Genomic DNA, 14,878 nt, shown 5'->3' with positions numbered 1-14,878 from the left:
AATCCAGAAAACTGAAACTGGCACTGAAAAAACACATTTGGAAGGAGAGATATGAAGAGTTCTGTGAACTGTCCTTTGAACTTGTGAATGAACTGAGGCATATGGATGTTTAAGATGGAAGGCAGAATTCAATTTTTAAAAGCATAGGTACTGTCCCTTCTAAGCTGGAATAATTAACATCTGTCTAACTAAATTAGTTAGACCTCTCTTTAAGTGTAATGTCAGAGTGTCTTGTCATATTGATTGTATTTATTGTGAAAGCACTTCTGGAACTTCTCTTATCCCCATTTTACAGATGGGAACCTTAGGTTCAGAGGGTAAAGGTCTTGATTAATTGGAAGGAGTCCCATGGATAGGAACAAAAAATATTAGTGGACTAAGAAACTTGACTTATTAGTAAAGGTTAAAAAAACTGGGATTACTTAAGGTGAAGTTACATGCTAAACTTAGACCATACTAAGGCCACATAAAATGCAAGCATCTGTATGTTAAAGCTCAGAAACTCTTGCTAAGTGCCCTCTGAGGGTGCCTGGTCTTGGGCAAAAGGCATTGCCCTCTTTGAAGAAGGCTGGGGTGGGGAGGGGCTGAGAAAGGGTCATGGGGTCTTGAATCAGGTCACAGCGGTTGGTGAAGGGCTCCCCACAGCACAGCCCTCTCCCAACGCCCCTGGTCCCAGGATGAGAATTCAGGGGGTCTGAAGAAGCGACAGCCCCCATGCCTCTCCACGTCCCAGCCCTATGCTCCTGCAACCCCCCTCTTCCTCTCTCAACCCCCACCCAGAGCAGGGATAGAGCCAAATGTCCTGGTTCCTAGCCATGGCCCTGCTCACAAGCACACTGGTGGCAAGACAGAGCTGTGCACCCAAGGGTATGAACCCTTGAAGTGTGACTATTCATAGAATGTTCTAAATTTAACACCACTTATTTACCACCAATTTGGTATATTCTAAGTGTAATATGTAATTTCATCCGAAATAATCCATTCAGTGTCACAGATTAAGTGTTTGAATTGAACTCTTGGGTCCTACTTCACAGATTAGCATGCTAACCACTGGACCATCCATTGTTCTGTCCTGTTAAAGGAAAACTGACAGCTAGGAAAAAGTATTTCCAATCATCCTCAATTGCTTTGGTTTTGTTTTGGTTTTGGTTTGTAGTTGTTTTTGGACCGTTTATGCAGACAAACTTCTAAAATAACTATTGGGTATTAATATGCATGCCACCCAATGCCTGGTAAATTAACTTCTGCAGTTTGCAAATTAAGTAGAAGTCGCTCCACAGTTTAAGGCTACAATTGATTTCTATTAATGACTCTAATTTTGTCCTTCCATCTCTAGGTATAATCCACCAGCAAAGGAAAATCACTTTCAAAACTGACAGGTTAGGTCCAGGGCCAATGCAGAATTTTTTATTCATGTTTATGTGACTTGGAAAAGGGTGTTTCTATTCTGCTTTTTTGAAAATGTAGATGCTGACCTAAGTTGGTTTGCTTTTGTCACTTGGTACCGAAAAAAAAGGATGAGACAAAACAAAATGAAACCACATTGATGTTCTTGGGAATGTCTCATTGAGCTCTAGCAGCCAAGGCAAAGGGCTTATCCAGAAGACGCTCAGAGCCCCATCATACCCCTCTTTGGTTGTGTCAGATGTGAGCTCTCAGTGCAAGGTCAGTGTACCCAGACTCCCTGCTTTGGCAGGACTCTGGAGCCCAGACAGTGAGAGCTGCTGTCCCCCTTCCTTTTCCCTGTTGCTGAATTCAGCAGGGAGGGGGAAGGCAGGGAAGGGAAAACAGCAGCAGCATTCATTTCCTGGACTCCAGAGCTCCACAAAAGCAGGGGATCCAGGTAGACCTCACCCCATTAACTGGTGCTCAGAACTCACTGTGCAGCACAGGTGAAGTGGGAGGCTCCCATGTTGCTCCATTCCCAGATCCACTACTGCACAGGGCCAATAGTTAGTTGATTAAATTGAGGTTTAAAAGTAAAGTTTTTGAATATCCATATCAAAATAGTTTATCTTTTATGAGCTATGGATAGACTCTGCCCTTGTTCCCTGCAGAGACAGATGTGAAGATGCTTTCTTCAAAGGTGATCAGAAAGTGATTTGTCCTTAGGAGGCTCGAAGAGTATCACATTGCAAACTTTCCATAGCATATTTCTATGGACCTCCAAAGGTCCATACTTTTGGAGATGTGCAGATGTAGGTATAAGGCTTCAGCTGTTAAGTACATTAGTCCCTCTGATGAGCCTGAAAAGTCCTTTCAAGGGACCGTGCTATCCCCCAGATCTTTTCTCTTCACACACATACAGATGGTAGTGCTGACCCATCTTCCACTCCCTATCCTGTGGACTCATGTTAAGTCCCGTGAACCTACCAGTGACAGAAAAAGAAGGTGCCTGTGTACCATTTGAGCTTGTTCTATTTACTTTTGGGTAGAAATACATTTATAACTGATTGGCTGGGTATTTTTTTACTATCTCTAGATTCTAACATTTGCTGTTTATGTGCCACAAGGTAAATCACTGTATGGAACACATCCAGCCCTGGTTTATAAATCAGGTCCATGACTGTGATGAGCATGCTCAGAAAGCTTGTTGAAGGAAAGCAATTCATGACAAGCCAAGGACTGAATCAACAGGAAGTGTTTCAGGTCAGCACTGCCAAAGATACAGCATGGAAGGGAAACCCGATCAGTGTCTGTATGTACCATATTTACCATATTTTCCACATATGGCACACCCCCAAAATAGCATGTGGACCTAGCTGCTTCTGAAGACTGCTCTCCATAGGTGGATCTATGATTCTGAGAAAAAATAAAGGGTTTCCAGGGCTGTTAAACAGGAAGAAAGAGACCAAGAACAGAAAAACTGCCCTAAGAAAGGGTAGCTTGATCAGTGGGAAAAAAAAGTAGAGATGATCAGAGATGATTATTAACACTAACTAGCTCTTCTGGAGTGAAGAACAAGTAAGACAGTAAGTGAATTGTCTTCCTCAGCTGCCTGAAGAGTAATGCTATAGCTGCTGTATTGTGTAGCAGGAATCAAAACAGAGTTCTTCTAGCAGGGGGCAGAAAATCAGTGTCCCTGCTGAATACATAGGCACTGATTTTGGAGGTCCGATTTTGTGGGGGGAAGCTGCATGCTGTATGCAAAAAAGTACAGTATTTTAAGTGATGATTGTTAATTGCAGCAGAATTGCAGGGGGGGAAATAAGCATGTGGCAGACCCGTGCTCACCATGTCACTGCTGGCCTGCTCTTCCCACCTGATCATAATGTACCAGGGTCTACTTTCCTGCCACTTGATGTTACTTGAGATTCCACTGGAGGATGTTGTTCAGTGTCTTCCAAACCCTGGGCACCTTGGCTTGTGCTTCTTTTGTGAGACTCATTACCTCCCCTTCACCCTATCCCTTTCCACTTGGGTGTCTGGCTTGGGTCTTGACGGGATCTAGATGCTCTGTAGGCACTGTCTGCTCCTCCTGGGTGGTCTGTCTCCACCTCGCTTACCCAGCTGGTGGTACAGGTGTCTCCAATTGGAAAATGAACAACTCAAGAATACTAGAACTGAAATTCTCCCCAGGGTGCAGGTGAGCAGGACAAAGATGCTTTGGTTTGGATGTAGTCCATGCCTTTCAGAAATGAGACCTCAGGTACGGTGGGGAAACCCCTGTCATAGTTGGAGCTGCCATGCTGCCTGATGGTCCATCAGCTTATGGCTCATGCCGGCTGTAGGGAAGGTGCCCAGAGGTGCCACAGGTGCTCCCTCCTTCCTGCTCCCCACTATGCGTGGCAGCCCAGTTCCATTTGTCCTGGAAGCCTTGAGGAGCCAGACCAACCAGTGGTCCCACTTCCAGCCATGGGGCACTGAAGCGGCCATATGCAGACTGGCCACCTGGAGCCCAGCAGCACAGCAAACAGGGTGCAGACTTGCCACAATGCAAAACAATATTGAACCTTACAGTCAGCTTCCTTTCCCTCTTCTCCTAGGCTCTGTCCTGAGTGAAACCTCAGATTTAATCCTGTAGACTGAGAAACCTGGTTCTGAATGTTACTGCTCCATTTCTGGAAGATACAATTTGGTCAAATAGAAATTATTGGATTAAAAAGAGGCTGAATATACCCTTATACAGGGAGTCGAACTACACAGTCCCTTCTTACCTGAAAAATCTAATCTAAGAGGCACCTTAGTATGAATTTCCCTAAGCAACAAAATAAAAAATAATATGTATATAAAAGGAGTAACCAGAGAAGAGTTTGTGTGACTTTTGTTTTCCAATGAAAACTTGATGGATTAGACAAAAGACATTTCATCCAGCTATTAATACTGTGCAAGTTATTGCAATTCAAATTATTTTATCTACTGCTTCATTGTTTGCAGATCTTTTCATTTGCCCCTCTTTTTTTAATGTATTCCTTTCTCAGTGTCCAACCTTTTCAACCCGTTGTGCAAGGATTAAACACTTTAGTATCAATTTCAAGTTCTCACAGTTTGTTTGTTTTTTAATGATCGCTTATTTTCCCTTTCTTCTTTCTGAGCCAGGAATTCTCATTGGATAACAAAATATATGAAGCAACTAGACTTTTACTAGTAACTATGTGCATTTTCACATGTGCTCCAGGTGTGGGGGAGGGGTGCTTTAATTAGAGTGGCTCCAAGACCCTCTCTAATTAAAGCACCCCTAGCATCCCATGTATCAGCGTCCCCGCACTTCAAAATGATTGAAGGGTATGTTAAGTAAGATTTGGTCAACAAACTTCAGTTAAAACACCTCACCACCATTTTGAAACACAGGGACACTGATACACGAGATGTGGAGGCTGGCTGGAGTATGCTAATTAGCACACTCCAGCAGACTCAATTAATCAAGTCTGCTCTGATGCACTATAATTACAGCACATTGGAGCAGCCTCCTGGTGTGTCTACTGGCACCCTATAAGAGTAAATAGCTATAGGAACTATTCATTCTTTATGGATAGCTGAGTTTTTGCAAGCCCTGCACTGCTGTACTGTAGTTTAAAAACATATTTTCCACAGCTCTAAGACTTCCCCAATTTTATTCTTGATATGTAAGTACCTTCACCAAATTTACAAAAATTGCTAGTTGGTGTGAGGTTTTATTTAGTGCTTTTCTTTGTGTGTTTAATATGAGCATATTAACTCTGCGATGTTTTAACTGACCTATGAATAAAATAACCATTATTACAGCAGCTCAAAAAAAAAAAAGAAAAAGAAAAACACACAGTTGTTATTTGTGGTTCCCTAGAATTGACACAAGTACATAGATAGGAGAACATGGATGCATACATATAGCTAGTTTCAACAGCACCAGCAAAATCCAGACTTCTCTCCAAATATTGGTTTCACTGAAGTTCAGTAATAAAACACTGCACAATTTTTGGTTGGTTCTGTTTCTACCAGGGAAAAAGTAAGAGTCGGACATTTTCTAACAGTGGTTATTCCTTTGAGATTTCCAGGCAGTTCTTCAGACACATGTTTCTTTGCAGCAATATAGTGTTATCTTGCTAGTTGTTTTGGGCCTATTTTTTCTATTCTGAGACTTCTGGATGCTTTTATATCAGATATGCTGTTCACTTCCTGTCCTAGAATGTTGAAGAGCTTTGCCATATACTGTTAAACAGCAGCTGTCATCCACCCCAGAGGTACCTGGATTTCAATGTTTTGTGTGCGTGTGTGCGTGTGTGCGCGCGTGTGCACGCATACAGTAAAATCCCTGTCCAGCATTTGAGTAACTAGAACATTCTATTAACCAAAATTTCCAGCCAGCCGGCCGGATGCGGCTGGGGGTTGGTGGGGGAAGCTTGCACATGGTGGCCGCTGCCGCCACCCAGCAACTTGTGCTGTAGTCAGTCCATGTGCGGCCTGGCTTCCCCCCCCCCCCCACACACTGCATGTCCAGCTTAAAACCACTGACCGCAGGTAACTGGCATTTTTAGATACCTGGTACCTCCTGTTTGTTCCCAACTCATGCAGGATAACAAGGATTTTAGTGTGTGTGTGTGTGTGTACACGTGCACACACGTACATACACACACAAATATTATAAAAGCCTTAGTTTGTCTGTCTGTCTGTCCATAATACTTTATTCACACTCTGATTGCCTGTCTGAAACAACCAATCAGAGTGCTCCATGAGCATTCTGGACAGGAGGCAGAGGTGGTGGTGCAGCAGAGTGCCACCATAATGGTGGGGACAGAGTGGCCAAAGTGGGGGGGTGAGGTCTGCTCCCTGCAGCTGGCAGTGGCATGGGATGCTGGTTGAGGGGGCCAAAAGGGATGGTGGGGCAAGGTGCCCTCCCCCAACTCCTGGGAAACAGTGGTGGCGCAGGGTGGTGGGTGGTGGCGCTTCATACAGATACATACACACATATATATGCATATATATGCGCACACACACAGACACTAGCCAATTGTCCATCAGAAATGAAGGGGTGGTGGGGATGGAGTGTCACCACCCACCACCCTTCAACCCCACTGTTTCCCAGGAGTTGGGGAAGGGCAGTTTATATATACATATAAACAAAGAACAAAGAAAACCCAGGCATGCCAGATGACTTATTATCCATAAAGATGAAGTTAAGCATAATAGGGAAGACAGTGATCTTTAATAATTTGATCCAGTTTACTGAGAAGAAGGCACACAGTGTGATTCTGCTATTAAAGAAGAGAAGACAAAAAAAAAAACCCCCTGTCACTTGTTACATGGAATCATTAACAATGGAACTGCACTAATCAAGCATAATTTTTTCACAACAAAGTCATTGATCAGGAGAGTTGGATTTGTTAGGATGTGTACCTTGTGAATGCTATTTTGAGGACTCCAGTAATATCAGGTCTTGTCTTCACCCTTTACACTGAGAAGAAATTATAAGAATTGCAAAAAACAACCTCAAGTGTTAAAACATGCTTCATTTTTTCCTTCTCACACATCTGTCATCTGCTTTATCCTACAGGGCATCACAATAAAACTCATAATTCTCTTAGAAGTGTCTCAATCCATATCTCATACAGAGCAAAACCACCCATCTCTTCAGGTGGCTTTTTATACCTCTACTCCAGGAGTAGGTAGGCCCCAGTAAGTGGTTGCATCACTACCTCTAGTTCCTTTCTTTATACCATATATATCTAACATTTGTATGGTGGGGGTTAATGTCGAAGAATTCCTAGATGCTCCTACACAACTCAGTAAGGAAAATGAAAAAAACCTAGAAGCAAATGTGAAACAATGTGATTCCTTTCTAAAGGAGAGCAAAGGAGAATGTACTTGTTTTCTGCTGAAAGAAGATTCCAATAGTTAAGCAATACTGCAGGTACAGTGCCACAGAGAGAATAAGACAGAACTGTTGAAATAAGTTGATGTTTTCTGAAACTATACCAAAGCAGTTTGTAATCTGATATGCTCTGTGGCAGACCAGTAGGGGGCACTCCTGTACTGAGCCCTCACCTCACTGCGCCCTACCACTACCAAGCTCTAAGTGCCTCCCCTGGGGTGCCTCACGCTTGGCCAACCCCCTTCCTGGAGCACACCCGACCTGGGGTAACGATGCCACCACCCAGGGGTCTGATCTTTATTTAGGCCCTGTGCCCCATGGGGTACACAAGCCTTGTAGATGTTGAGGGTACTTGACTCACTGCGAGAACTTGGGTGCCTCCTTGAGGCGGAAGCACAGATAGTAGCCTCCCTTAGTCAGCCGAGCATAGGGAGAATAAGCCATGCCCCAATCCCTCTTCCAGCAAGTCCACCAAGCTTGTTATAGTGGACAGTTAAAGAGGATAGGCTTGGGGAAGGGTACAGGTTAGAGAAGTATCACAGAATAGCCCAGAGCAAACAGTACTGGCTTAGTCACCTTTTGACATGCTTCTATATTGCAGTCAGCTATATTTCTAGATAAGTGTCAGGTAGGTTACTCACATGTTTATCTAGAGCCTAGAAGAGCTCCAGAGGCTGTGTGCTTAATCCATGTTTCCCAAAATGGCACCCTCCCTTCTAGGAATAAGGGACCTTTAAATAACCTTTCTGACCTCCTCTTTCAGACTCAATCAGGGCAGGTGTTGTTGAAGGCCGACCAACCAGTTTGAAAAGCATCCTGGTCACCTACTGGAGTGGCATGGCTCAACCCTCTGCCCCCATGCCATGAGGTCAGTGCTTAAAACAATAGAGGGGTTGAGTTCCCACCCTCTTACCTGTCCTCAGGCACATAGGCAGAGTGGGTTGCTTAGCAATCGGAGTGATAGACACATGAGGGAGAGAGAAAAGGGGGAAAAAACTACCCCCAGGAAGAGGAGGAGGCTGGAATAGGATTCCTCCACATGCTCACAGGAAACTGGAACTGATCATCGTCTTCTCCCTTGTTCCTAGTAATAAAGGCCTTAGAAGAGTAGATATTCCCTGTACAGAAAATATCTGTTAATGTCTCCTTAGCTCTCTAGTAATTCAGGAGTTGACCCTGCAAGTTACTCATATGACTAGTAATTCTATGTACAAAGAGCCTCATGAACTTCAGGGAGGTCCATAGCATAAATGCAGATTACCCATACAAGGAAGCAATGTAAACTGATGTAGCGCTATTGAAATCAAAGAAGTGACGACAATTTTCAGTGGGTTCATGGATCAGTATATTCAACGTTTTCCAAAGATTTATCATTTAGATATGAGATTTATATTGTTTATATTCATGGTCAGTACACATGGCTCTATATATTAATTCACTGTACCTACAGCACATATGTAAATCACTAGTTTACATATACATTGTAAATTGTATTTGCCAAAGTGTGCTGGGCTTGGTTAGAGGGATTAAGTGAAATTTATTTCAAAGTTTAGGCTTTGTAAAAACAAACTTTTACAAAAATATAGGACCAAGAAAAACATGTTCTTGTTTTTTTTAACAGCATTCCAATTTAAGCAGTATTTCTTTGAAAAATAAATATGCCCTTATAGTGTTTGGAAAACAAATACTGCAGCACTGGATTTGTGTGGGAGTTGGAAAGTAAAATTTACTGGACACTAACTAAACAAAAATTAAACTGACTTGGTTTTCATGGCCCAAGCTGAGGAAAAAGAAGAAAATAAGAGAGGATTAAAATATAAAATGGAAAAGGGTAGGAGAAAAAGGAGAAGGAAAACCAAACCCCAAAGTAGGAAAGGGTTAAAATCAAACTTTGGGAATGGCAACAAATGGTCTGTCACAAAATAAATATTCATGAAGCAAGTAACTCATAGTCAATGGAAGGAAAAATTGCACAAGATAGGCAAGAACCATGAAGGGAAAGCATTTGAAAAACAGAGAAACACAGGAATATAATATCATCTTGGGTCACAAGCAGTTTTCTGATCTACACGTGCAGCCAAACTTCCAAAAGCAGCCATTGATTCTGTGCAAAACCCCAGAAGACCGTGGCTGTCTAAACTGCTAGTCACGCTTGAACACTCCAACATTAGAATTTAGGTTTTTAGGGGACTGTCTGTTTGTAAATCCCTGGCATACCACGGGGCGCTTTATAAATAAAGATTAGTATAGTCTAAGGGCTTGATGCTGCTGGGATGCATGAGAGTATTGCCCTTCCCTGTGTTGAGGTCAACTGTTCCTGTGCAGATCTAGTGGTCTTAGTGCCTGAACTTATTTGCAGGATTTGGCTCTAGGATGTAATTTAGAAGAGATACTTGGCAGACAACAGTATTTTGCCCAGCCATACTACTGCCAGCTTTTGTGACTTTGTTGCAAGACTTGTAATTGTCGGCTTTTTCCCCCTCGGCCCCAGTTCTTAAAGTTGTGTGCTTTCATGAGAATCTCAGTTTTCACTTGAAAAAAAAAATGCATAGGCCTTAGTGGTGGAGACAAGCTTGAAAACATGACCAGAGTGACCAAATGCAGCGTAAAAACAAATTTAAAATACTCCAATATATATATATATTTGAAAGAGATTCCTTTACTTTGGCTCAAGCTGCAATTTCTAAACACTTGGCATAAAGGAATACGACAAGTACCGTTTAGTTCAACAAATCTCGTTCAAACCACAAATCTATTTCAGAAAGCTACCTGAAACAGTTGATCCATAAGGAAATAAAGCACAGCAATTTCAGAGAGAATCCACATGGGCCCATTCAGCATGTAAGCCTGGGCAGAACTCTGTCCACATCTGAATTCAAGGGTAATCATGGTTTGCTTTTAACCTTTTGCCCAGTTACTGAACTTGATGGCTGGCCCTTACCACGTGATTGGGGCTTAAGTGATATTTTCAGGATTACGTTGTACAATGCCATTTCTGAAACACTCTCAAAAGGAGATAAACAACCCCCTCTCCCCTTAAAGACAGGCAGAGTTCCTTAGTACCCTCTCATCTCTTCTGCTTCTGGATTTTTAATACAGACAAACCTAGTTCTGTTGCCAGGAAGGCAAAGAAGAGGTCAACAAACTCCTTTGCTGCAAGTTAGTTTGTCAAACCCCATTCTGGGCAGCATGACTTTACATGTTAATGTGAGTGTTTGCCTCTGTGTCAATAGCCCCTATTGTGTGCATTTGTAACACAAGATTTATGGTAAAGCTTGCAACATTTTTCAGGCATAATGAGCGTTTATTCACCATCCCAGGTCTATAAGCAGAGGCCTGACAAGTAATTATTGACACATTGTGTAGAAATAAAAGCAGTGGGCGAGCTGCTGTTTCGAATGGCAGCGTGGGTAGGGGGGAAGGAGGGGCCGTGTCAAAAGAGTGACAGCCTTGGTGCCCAACATTGTCAAAGTCGACGTTGACTTGCACTGTTCTGTGTGCCTGACTGTATTTGTGCTCCCTGTCACTTGGGTGTGACATGCCAAAACACAAGGAGTGCTCCTTTTCTCATGCTAATGCTTTGTAATGACAGCTTTCTGATCCCCTGGGCTGTGTTAGCACTCAACAAGTCAAGGTGTGACAGGCAGTAGCCCCCTTTGTCAATGTATTCCATAATGCCCTAACCAAATACTGTATTCCTTCCGAGGCTAAAGTGACCATAATGCATCGCAGCATAATAGCAGCTAATTAGCATTACTGAATATACATCTGGGGATATTTACTAGACATATACCTGCATAAATAGTCCCTCACTCTAACTTTCATAGTCTCCTCCTAAATAACCTATTTTAATCCTTTACTTTGTTTCTTTTAGTCATATATCACTAGAAAGTGATCATAGTGGAAGAGAAGAAATTTGAATGCTATATGAATAGCCATTTTTCTTGAGCTTCTTTCTTTGGAGTTGAAACCCTCTTAGGTTGCTCAAGAGAAAGTTATCTTTATAATTTCAATCTTTGCCTTAATGGACATTAATGTATCATTGGTAAACTCTACCAAGTATGTAAACAGGAAAAAGTATCACCAATCAGGATTAAGATGCATTAGCAAAGTTTGCAAAATGCCTTGACTCTAGTCAGTACTGTCAGACTGAAAGGTGCATTAGCACAACATTTATTAAAAAAGGAAACCTACCATATTCCGTGCTTTGGTTATGAAACTTGGTGGGAAAGTACAAGTTCCGGCTACTTCTACTAGTGATGGGCTGGCTTCAGGCGGTATGGAGAACTGCATGGGTCAGAGTGCTTATAAGAAGTTTCCAAATGATGCAATATCCAAGAATAAGCAAAACAAGACTAGGAACCTTGCCAGAAGAGGCTTTTCCACATGGGTTATGATGCTTCCTGTCTCTTGTTTCCAGACATAACCTGGAAGCAGGCTCAGTGAAATGGAAAATATATTTTTAAAAAGTTACGAAGCTCTTCCTTGAATGTCCAAAAAGTTTATTGATTAAATTTTGTGTTCACTTTTGGGTCTACCCCCACCCCCATCTGTGTTTTAGCAGCCTTTTGATTATAGATTATCTCCTGAACTGCTTAGCACCTTGGCAAGAAAGAGAAATCAAAGTTAACCCAATTTGAAAATCCAGTCACTTAGATTGGTCAGATTATTTATTATGGTACTGTCCAAAACCCTCTATTTAGGATTAGAGCCCCACTGCATTAGACAGTGTCCCCACAGAGAGGTATGATCACTGCTCCAAAAAGCTTACTTTGTAAGTTTTAGGGTCAGTGCAATAAATAAAGAGGGATCTGAATGAAAATCATTTCATGACCAGTCAGATAACATTGAAGTTGAGATTTTCAAGGCTACTTCAGAAACTTGGAACTCACTACATTTAAATGGTCCAGGGTGCTTTGAAATGCTGAAACATTTCAGGTCTCAGTTGACAGATAGTAAGACACATGGGGGACAAGCTTGATACACTACAGTACTGATTCTACTTGTGGACTGAGTGATAACTACGCTCTGCCTTCTATCAATAAGTCAGACTCCCTGGCTGTTTTCTTATGTGAAATCAATGTTGGGTAAAGGAGCCAGCCTGAAAGGAAAGATGGGAATTGCACTGGGACCCTCAAGATATGTTTCCACAGACTTCCTTTGTGACCCAGGGCAAATGTCAATTTCTGACCTTCACAGCTGTAAAATAGGAACACTATCTTGCTTTACTTGTAAGGATAAATCCATAAACAGTTGAGCCTACTGAAGTTCCAGGCTAGATGGCCCTAGTCTGTCATCCTGGACTTGTTATACAAGAATGACGAAATGAGAACTATGGCTCTGGTCCCCAAAGTTCGTATCAGCAACTGAGTCAAACCTTGAATTTGGCCCTGTCATTCAGGCAGACCCTGACTTTGCATGCTGCTAAATATGGGAAATGTTCTGATCTTCTATCTCAACTTCATGTCCTTGGGCCATCTATGCTACTAGTAATACACAAGATTGTCACTGCACTCTGTGCAGCAATGCTGTGAAGACTGTTCATCTCCTGTAATACCCTGTAATTCTTGATTAGGGTAGAGCAGTACCTCCTTCTCCACCTCCCTTTGCTTCTTTGCTTTTTTTATTCAGAATGCCTAACAGGAAACCCAAATGTGGCTGGCCTACAGGATGCCCACTTAGCCAAGTGAATCATTACACTTGTATATGGAATTCCATTACCAATTTAAAACAATTCCTCCTCCTGACATCATATTTTTAATAGAATAACTCATGGACTATATAAGAAAACGGAGGTACATTTCTAACTATTGGAGATGATTATTTGGGTGCCCCACAATTTGCATAGTCCAAGATATATAATACTGAACACTACTACAACAGCTCAGCTCAGAGATGAAACCATAGTGTATCACAGTGCATCATGGGAAAGGAAGTCTTGTCAGGGATCCTACTACAAGGGCAGAAGCGGGGCAAGATACATCCAAACGACAACTCCTATGAAGTGCCATGGCAGTTCAGGTACAGACAGGCTGATGATCTACATCGTTGGATAATTTATTTTCTGGTTTACCTCAACTAAAATCTAATTCATTATTTCTCCTACCATGGAAAATATAGAGTTTTACAATATTAACAGTTTTTGGAGAATATCAATTTTATGGAAATCAAAAAACACTGATGAAAAATTTCCAGTATAATTAACCTCACACACACAAAAAAATCATGGGTCAGACCTTCTGAAATCATGAGATTGGCTGAAATACAAGATTTTAAAATAATACATTCTGGGTCCTTTTCCTTTCTTGTTCTGGAGGCATTAACGGTCACAACTGCAAGCTTTTCTCCATGGCCTTAAACCTAGAAACTTTTTGTTTAAAAAAAAAATCCCAGACCCACAACACAGATCTTGCTTTATTTTGTAACATATTCAGGCTTTAGACTCTGTCGAAGTAATGTAAGAATGAATAGAAGTGATAGATGTTAACTTCTCCTCAATGGGCTCTTATTCAAACTGACAGGGCTAAAAATGCAGTTTGAAATATAATAGAACTATTTTTCTTTTTCTATCCTTAAAGTTTGTAAAATATAAATACAGATATTAAAAAAAACCAAACACTCCTTCATTAAATAGTTTTCAGTGAGTGTGTGAGGCTTGAATCTAGTTATTTACCTACAACAGCACAGGAGCATAATGAATATGTACTGACTTGCCCCTCAGGGCTTTTCTGAGTAGAGGATATCACTCCAGATGCTGTGGGCTTAAGTGCCTGACACTTTTGGACCACACCAATAAGTATCCAGTATTCTTATTTTTATCTATCTAGCTACAGCCATTGTGGACTTTGTACTCCATAAGTAAAGCTAAATAGCAATGAGGATATTTTTTCTCTTCTCTTTGCCACTTCTTTTCTTGAAACTGGGGGTATAATCAAAATGTCTCAGATACTGTATATTCCTGTGCTGAAGATTTCAAGTACTAACAACCTATGGCCACAGGTCTCAAATGCTTTTAGAGCCTGTACATCTCCTTGGATAGGCATTGGGAAAATAACAGGAGTAATAAACCTGGATAGGTGTAAAACTCAAAAGGAACAATACCATGAAATGGAATCTGGCCAGACCAGCTCTATCAAAAATACAAGCTCCTGCAAGGCTCCAACAACTAATCGATGTGCTGATATAAATCTGCTTTCGGCAGTTTGAAATTGCTCTATTAAAGAGCCCTGTTATTAGATATTCTTTTTTACATTTCCAATAAGCCTCAACTGCAGTTAAGCCTGCCACAGCTCTACTGAAGGAGAGGGGCTAGGAGGTGGGACAATGCTGTCACAGAGAGGATTGGAGACTGATTTCGAGAGTGCTAGCTGAGTCCTGCGCTTAGGTTTGTCAGCCTGGTATTAATCAAAAGCCAAATTCTCTCTGAACAAATGGAGGGCCTGTGTGACATGAGCTGTGGCTTATCAACGAAGGCGAGCCTTTGATTTTTGCAGGGTCTATTTTTGTTTAAGTATCCCAACGGTCCTGAGATAAGAGGGCTATTTTCCTTTAACTACTATTATATAGACTTGTTTTTGGCAAAGGCTGTAA

The sequence above is a fragment of the Crocodylus siamensis genome, chromosome 10, assembly GCF_052110815.1.
Source record: "Crocodylus siamensis isolate JL-2025a chromosome 10, ASM5211081v1, whole genome shotgun sequence".
Lineage (NCBI taxonomy): Eukaryota > Metazoa > Chordata > Crocodylia > Crocodylidae > Crocodylus > Crocodylus siamensis.
Note: the sequence above shows the minus strand (reverse complement) of the source record.